Genomic DNA, 6,766 nt, shown 5'->3' with positions numbered 1-6,766 from the left:
ATATATAAACGTGTGTAAGTATGCATATATATATATCTGTCTGTGTATGTATGTATACACACACACACGTATGTATGAATGTATGTGTGTATACGCAATTATATTAACTGTTTAGTGCGTACTTTTGTGATTTCCTTAGGATCTAATGCAATCTAGTTTTGCTGGCTTTATTGAAATTTTGTTACCTGCCAGACATAATTGGTCAGACGGAATAGTTAATCTAAATTTTTTGGTTATTTTGTGATTGATTTTTTTCGGAAGTGTATGATAAGACGTTCATTTTTTGTTACGATATATATTTACAGTGCCCAGTTTTTATGGTAAAGTATAATACGGAGACATGTTTCAAGTAATTCTTTAAGCATCATTTTATTACTTCTTGTGTGTCTTGTGATTATTAAACCACAACAAATCTTTTTGTCAGATGTCTGATTTGTATTATTCTTTACTGTCCCCTGGTTTAGCTTCTGCTGTTAAATTTGATTCTGTCTGTTTGAAATGTGTATACTTTTATCGTTTTAGGTGTTCCTTTGTTATTCTAGCTATATTATATGTTTTCTGAAAAGTTTCTTTGTTCTCAATATAAGTTTCATATGTTGCGAACCATATTGTAGGATTTTGGTGGAATTATTTCTATTGGGAATTTTGGAGTTTGTGAACGTTGTTCTTAGCATAATGTGGGAGAACACTTTGTAGATGGTAGACAGGAGATTGCTGGAACGATAGTTTCTCAAGTCCGGTTTGTTAGATTTCTTATAAGGCAAGACCACTATTAAGTTCTTCCAACTTTTGGGGATTTTGCCTTCTTCAAAGCATCTGTTCAATAGATTTGTGAGCATCGTCAAGATGGGTTGTCTACCCACCCACCCTGAAGAATGCCAGCAGAGGTGTTTCCCCCGCCAAGTGCCTTAGTGTTGAGTTGGAGAATGGATGGCCTTGAGGTCGTATGGCGCAATACAATTTACTATAGAACTCCTCACCTCGTTTAATAAGCATGTTAAGGTCACTGATGACTGTACCATCTTCTTCTGACAGATACCTGATGTTATATTTTCAGATCCATTGATTTCGCTTGGCAGACATCAGCATTCTATTACTTTTGAGAGCTTTTAGCTGTTCATCTTCGTGATATTTTTTTATGGCTTCTTTCTATATGATTGAACACAAGAGAAAGCAAACATATACAACTTCCTGTACTACATTACCTCTTTTTACTACGAGGTGGCCTTCAACTCCATAGAATTCACACCGCTCCTTACAGCACTGAAGAGCCAAGGAGTGGACCCAAAGTACATTGCAATACTGACAAATCTTTACAGCGATACATCGACCCTCACGCTATACCAAGACAGTGATAAGTTCAAGCTGCAGAGAGGTGCTAGGCAAGGCGACAATATTTCGCTGAAGCTCTTTACATCGTGCCGGTAAAACGCTGTCATCAACAAAATGCCGCGGGAAAAGAATGGCATCAGCATTGATGGAGAACAACTATGCCACTTGGACGTCATCGATCACATCATCTTGATAGCGCATACACCTAAAGGATTGGAGGATATAGTCACCAATATCCACACTAAAAGACAACTTGTCAGCATCACCATGAACCTTGGAAAGACCAAGGTCATGTTCAACAAGGCAATTTAATATGCTGGATATCAACAGTAACTATTGGTATTTGCTTTTACACACAATGTTCAAGGAAAATTACAATAATGGATTATGTGAATCCGTCCATCATTGTTTCTCTGTTGTAATGCTTTAGAATTAATGGGTTTGTCATTTCGTTTCATTATCATTCAATATTTATAATTACAAGCCAAATGCTATAACATTTTACTATATTCCATTCTTTTCATCATTATTATTTCAAGTTTGGTTATTTCATTTATTTCCATAGATAGATAGATAGATATATAGATAGATAGATAGATTTATTAGCTACGCGGGGCAGAACACAGAGAGGACGATATAATGTAGAATTTTTCATTTAAAAAACGATCAAAAGGGATTGAAAACGTTTTGGGACGTGTACACAAGGAATTTAGGAGAATGCCATTTTCAACAATAAGAATTCCCAAAAGCAGAAGTAAATATAACATTGACAAGGTTTATCCGTGGAAAGAAAAAGCTACGAAACAGAACCACGGTAACCTCGGAAACGAACAAAACAAATATATATATATATAAACTAACATGAGAGCAAAGCGCTCCTTCTCTTTTTGCTTTATAGGATCATGCTCAAGGTGGTTCCATCATTCATTCGTAAACCCTTGCCACATTCGCCCACTTTTTGTTAAACCTTTCATTAGACAAACTTTCCTCTCTATTCTCACCTTCCTTTTCAAGTGATACTTGAAAAATTTGATGAGAAGCTGGCCATAGAGGAAAGTGTTTATCTCTAAACATTTCAAACGAGTCTACTATACACATTCTTTCACCAAAGCCACCAGTACAAGGAAAACTGTCTTGCCTTCCCAGTTAAAGGAAGATGGCTGGGTAATATTCACGATAGACTTCACTGACAACCGAATTCGTCCCACACGTGACAGCAGCCGTTCGACATAGGCCCAGAGGTCTGTAATCTTTGGACGTTGCATGAGTGCATGCAGAATGGTTTCGTCGCTCTGACTGCATCTCGAGCAGGTTGGTCCGGTGTCTCTTGAACCGTGTCTGTAGAACTTATCTCGAACGGGCAATTCTTCCCGATAGCACTGCCAGACCAGAGATATCTGGAAATTGTCCATAGGTCCTGGCCCGAAAGTTGTCTTGAAGAGGCGGGTCAGGTATTCCCTATCAACGCCCAGGTTCTCCCCAAGAGAGTAGTCGCATTTCCCCTCCACTAATCCTCTATACTACGCCTTCGTGGAATTGAAGTCGCACAAGTTTGATCCCGGACGGCAGAGCTGCTGGAGAGCATGGCGACAATCACTGTGCCATTCACCTAGCCTCGGTATCTGCTTGTTGCATACTTGATGCATGATGGCAATCATGCTTGATGCATGATTGCATTTTGGTCAATGAGACGAGGTGCGGGAAGGCGCGTCTCACAAACGGCGACCACGCCTGTTCACCATCGTCTATGAAACGCTGGAGTTGTTGCAGTCTCAGCACATGTCTGCTCATCATCAACCACGGATACCCAGCCCTCCATTTAGCAGATGCTGCCAGCAAATGGTTCGCCTGACAATCGGAACGCTTCCCTTACACAAAAAGCGAATGAGTATGCGTTCCATTTTTGTGAGTGTAGGGTTGGGACAAGGCACGACGGTCAAACGTTAGAAGATAACGGATGCGATTTATGGATTCGCCACTTGAGCCAGACCATTTAGAGATAGCCATGTTATTTTTATCTCAAGGGGTACATCTTTAATTTTTATGTTCGTCACCCGACGACCAAGGTAAGTTGGAATCATTATAAATTCCTCACATTCCAGACATTTTGTTGAGAGTTCTTTTGTGTGCTTCTTTGTGTCGAATCCTGCCTCGATCGTGGCAAATCTTTAGCCCCTTGCAATATATTTTTCTGTGGGCCCATATGGGCCGTAGACACTTTTCAACTGTTTGTTGAGTGGCCTGTTCTAGTCTTTTAGTTTTTATGGTCAGAGTTTTATAAATTATGTTTATTTTTAAATGTCCTGCAAAATGTTTTCTGGGGTGTTTAGTCTTGTTGTTCTGTCTTTGTTGAATAACTGTTTGCCTTATCATAGTTCCTCTGTTGAGAAGGGAACTAAATGTCTTGCCTTAAAATAGAAGCAATGTTATTTGCTTTGTCGATGGTATTGCTGCTGGTGGTAGTAGTCATTGTAACAGTGGTGGTAGTAGGAGAGGTGATAGTGGTGGTTGTACCTTTCATTGTCTTATGAGTGCATTGTATTCTCTGCTTTCCCTTCCCACTCGTTCGGAACGAACGCTTGCGTATTGTTGTTCAAATGTTTGTGTGTGTGTGTGTGTGTGTGTGTGTGTGTGTGTGTGTGTGTGTGTGTGTGTTATGTGTGCGTGTGTGTGTGTGTTTGTGTGTGTTGTGTGTGTTGTGTGTGTGTGTGTGTGTGTATGTGTGTGTGTGTGTGTGTGTGAGGCAGTTCATCAATGTTTTCTTTCTTGTTTGTAGTTTTCGATAATGATAATATCGGAAAAACAATTTCTAACTAGAATATAGGGACGCTAGCAGTCTTAGAAGGACTGTCCATTTCCCCAGACAGGTGAAAATTATTTTTCACAAAATAAAACCTTACAATATGAAAATTCACTCTTAAAGGGCCAATTTTCAAGCGAAAACCTCGCTCAAGGCCAAGCAGATGTTATTAGGCACGTTTTCGACAAAGTTAAATACAGATACACAAACAAATACAAGAAATTATTTGAACTTATGAGAGACGACGCGACAACAGCCAATCAGATAGATAGATAGATAGATAGATAGATAGATAGATAGATAGATAGATAGATAGATAGATAGATAGATAGATAGATAAGTTATATGGAGTCTGCTATTAATTTATCGCTGTGTGCGAATGGAAGTGCTATGTCTATGATCATTTGTATTGTCTCTAAAACTAGTAAGAGAGAAGAGAGAGGAAGTTATCCTGAATTAGGATACTTAGTTCGGATTCTTGCAACATCGTGAACTTCGCTAGAGGTACCTATGGGATATGTAGTGGTGTTAGATAGGGTGACGGATTCTGTGTACTAAGTTTCCCACAGTAGGATTTGAACTCAAAGCGCAAAAGAAAAAAAACCGAATAAATATACCTGACATCCTATCCGACGCTACAGTGACTCCACTCGTCTGCTGTTCCCAAGCTTTTACTTACTTATAGATACCTGGTATAATTAAAGGCAAACCAGTTAAGATTTGAACTCAGAATGTAACGAGCCGGAATAACCACTTCATGTTATTTCTTTCGTTGCTATCTGTTCATTCGCTAATGTATTGAATACACACATTGTGATCATTGCATATTTTCAGAGAAGATGAATATATATCTTAACACGCTTGAGATGCAATGGCTTTAACAAATAAAGTGAATAACCATAATATATTCCATAAACTTTAGCTGGCAAAGAGCTTCTAATGAAAAATAACTTTTGTTTTTTCAACATAACTTTAAGATTTTATTACTATATCGCATTTGTGTAATCATTGCGCGCTACGTTAGTATTTGTGTAAAATATATAGCAACTTAGTTAAGCAAAATAGTGCTATGAAAGATAGAATTCCACACATTTAAATATACATTCGGGAACAAAACATGACATTGCCGAAACGAAGTTATCTGATACGCATTTGCATCGGTTTTCAATTGTATGCTTGAAGTGTTTTACTGTAGTTTCACATACATAGATTACAGAATGAGAGAAACAAAAGAAAACAAACGAAACGAAAATAGCTCTGAAGCCATTCGTTCAACTAAATACAAGACTATTGAAGTTTATTAAATACATTAACAAAAATAATACAATAATATAATAATATATTATTGGATTGGATGTTTGAACGGTATTACATTCGGTGAAATACTGCTCTTTAAATCCCATATAACACTACATAGAATATTTAAGAAATTTACATTTATATTCATATTTCTCCCTGCGCTTTTCTTCTACAAGATACAATCTCACTGAATCGAAAAACAACTCAGTAAACATATTAAATTATTACACCACTGTTTGCTTCATTCCTTTCCATTTTGTTATTTCTTAGTATTTCTGTTTATTCTTTTGCTTATTCTCATATATACATATTCACACGCACACACTCACACACACACACACACACACACACACACACACACACACACACACACATACACACACCCCACAAACACACAGACACCCCCCACATGCTCAACTGGTTAAGGTCAAACAACTGACAAGCAAATTTGTGGTATTGTGCAGATTATTTGCTGTAGTCCATCTTTTATACCAACACAAAAGAATGTTCATGATAACACTTCCAATTAGTTAAAATCAAGGGCTATGAAAGATACTGCCTTGTTAGGACTTGACAGATGGCTAAATGCTCCGGTGCATTTTCCATTTACACTGTGGGATTAAATAGAGCATGCCATCAAAGTGACATTGGGGTAAAGTATACGAAGTCCAGTATACCAATCATGACTCCCCGTCTGATGAGGATAGATCAGGCACATATCGCTAGCTACCAAGGGACTTATAAAAATCAATCAACTGACAAGCACAATTGTTTTACCGAGCAGAATATTTGCTATAGCCCATCTTGTACACCAAATCAAATCATGTACGTGATAACTCTTCCAACCAGTTGAGGGACTTCTGGCTAAACCACTCCTCAATTTGTTTCTGCCAGTTTTTTGTCTTTGTTGTCTTTTCTGCAGTCTGCTTGATCCATTTTGCTTGTTTGGTAGCACTGGTTTCATTTAATTCAAGGTTAATACCAAGTTCCCTTGCGTTCTAAGTTCAAATACCACCGAGGTCGACTTTGCTTTCGGGGTCGATAAATTATGTGCCAGTAAAACGATGTCATAGACTAATCACCTCCCACAAAATTTCAGGCCTTGTACTGGAACTGGATCAGGGCAATTATCATTATTATTATTATTATTATTATTATTATTATTATTATTATTATTGAGTGAGAGAGCAATGCATGCCATCAAAGTGACACTTGGGTAAAATATAAAGCCCAATATATCCATCATGACTACCCGTCTGATAAGGGTACACTAGGCACATGCATCACAACCATATGTGCGTGACATGGTGATCTCATATCAAGATAAACAGCGCA

Source organism: Octopus bimaculoides, chromosome 9, assembly GCF_001194135.2.
Source record: "Octopus bimaculoides isolate UCB-OBI-ISO-001 chromosome 9, ASM119413v2, whole genome shotgun sequence".
NCBI classification, from domain to species: domain Eukaryota; kingdom Metazoa; phylum Mollusca; class Cephalopoda; order Octopoda; family Octopodidae; genus Octopus; species Octopus bimaculoides.
Note: the sequence above shows the minus strand (reverse complement) of the source record.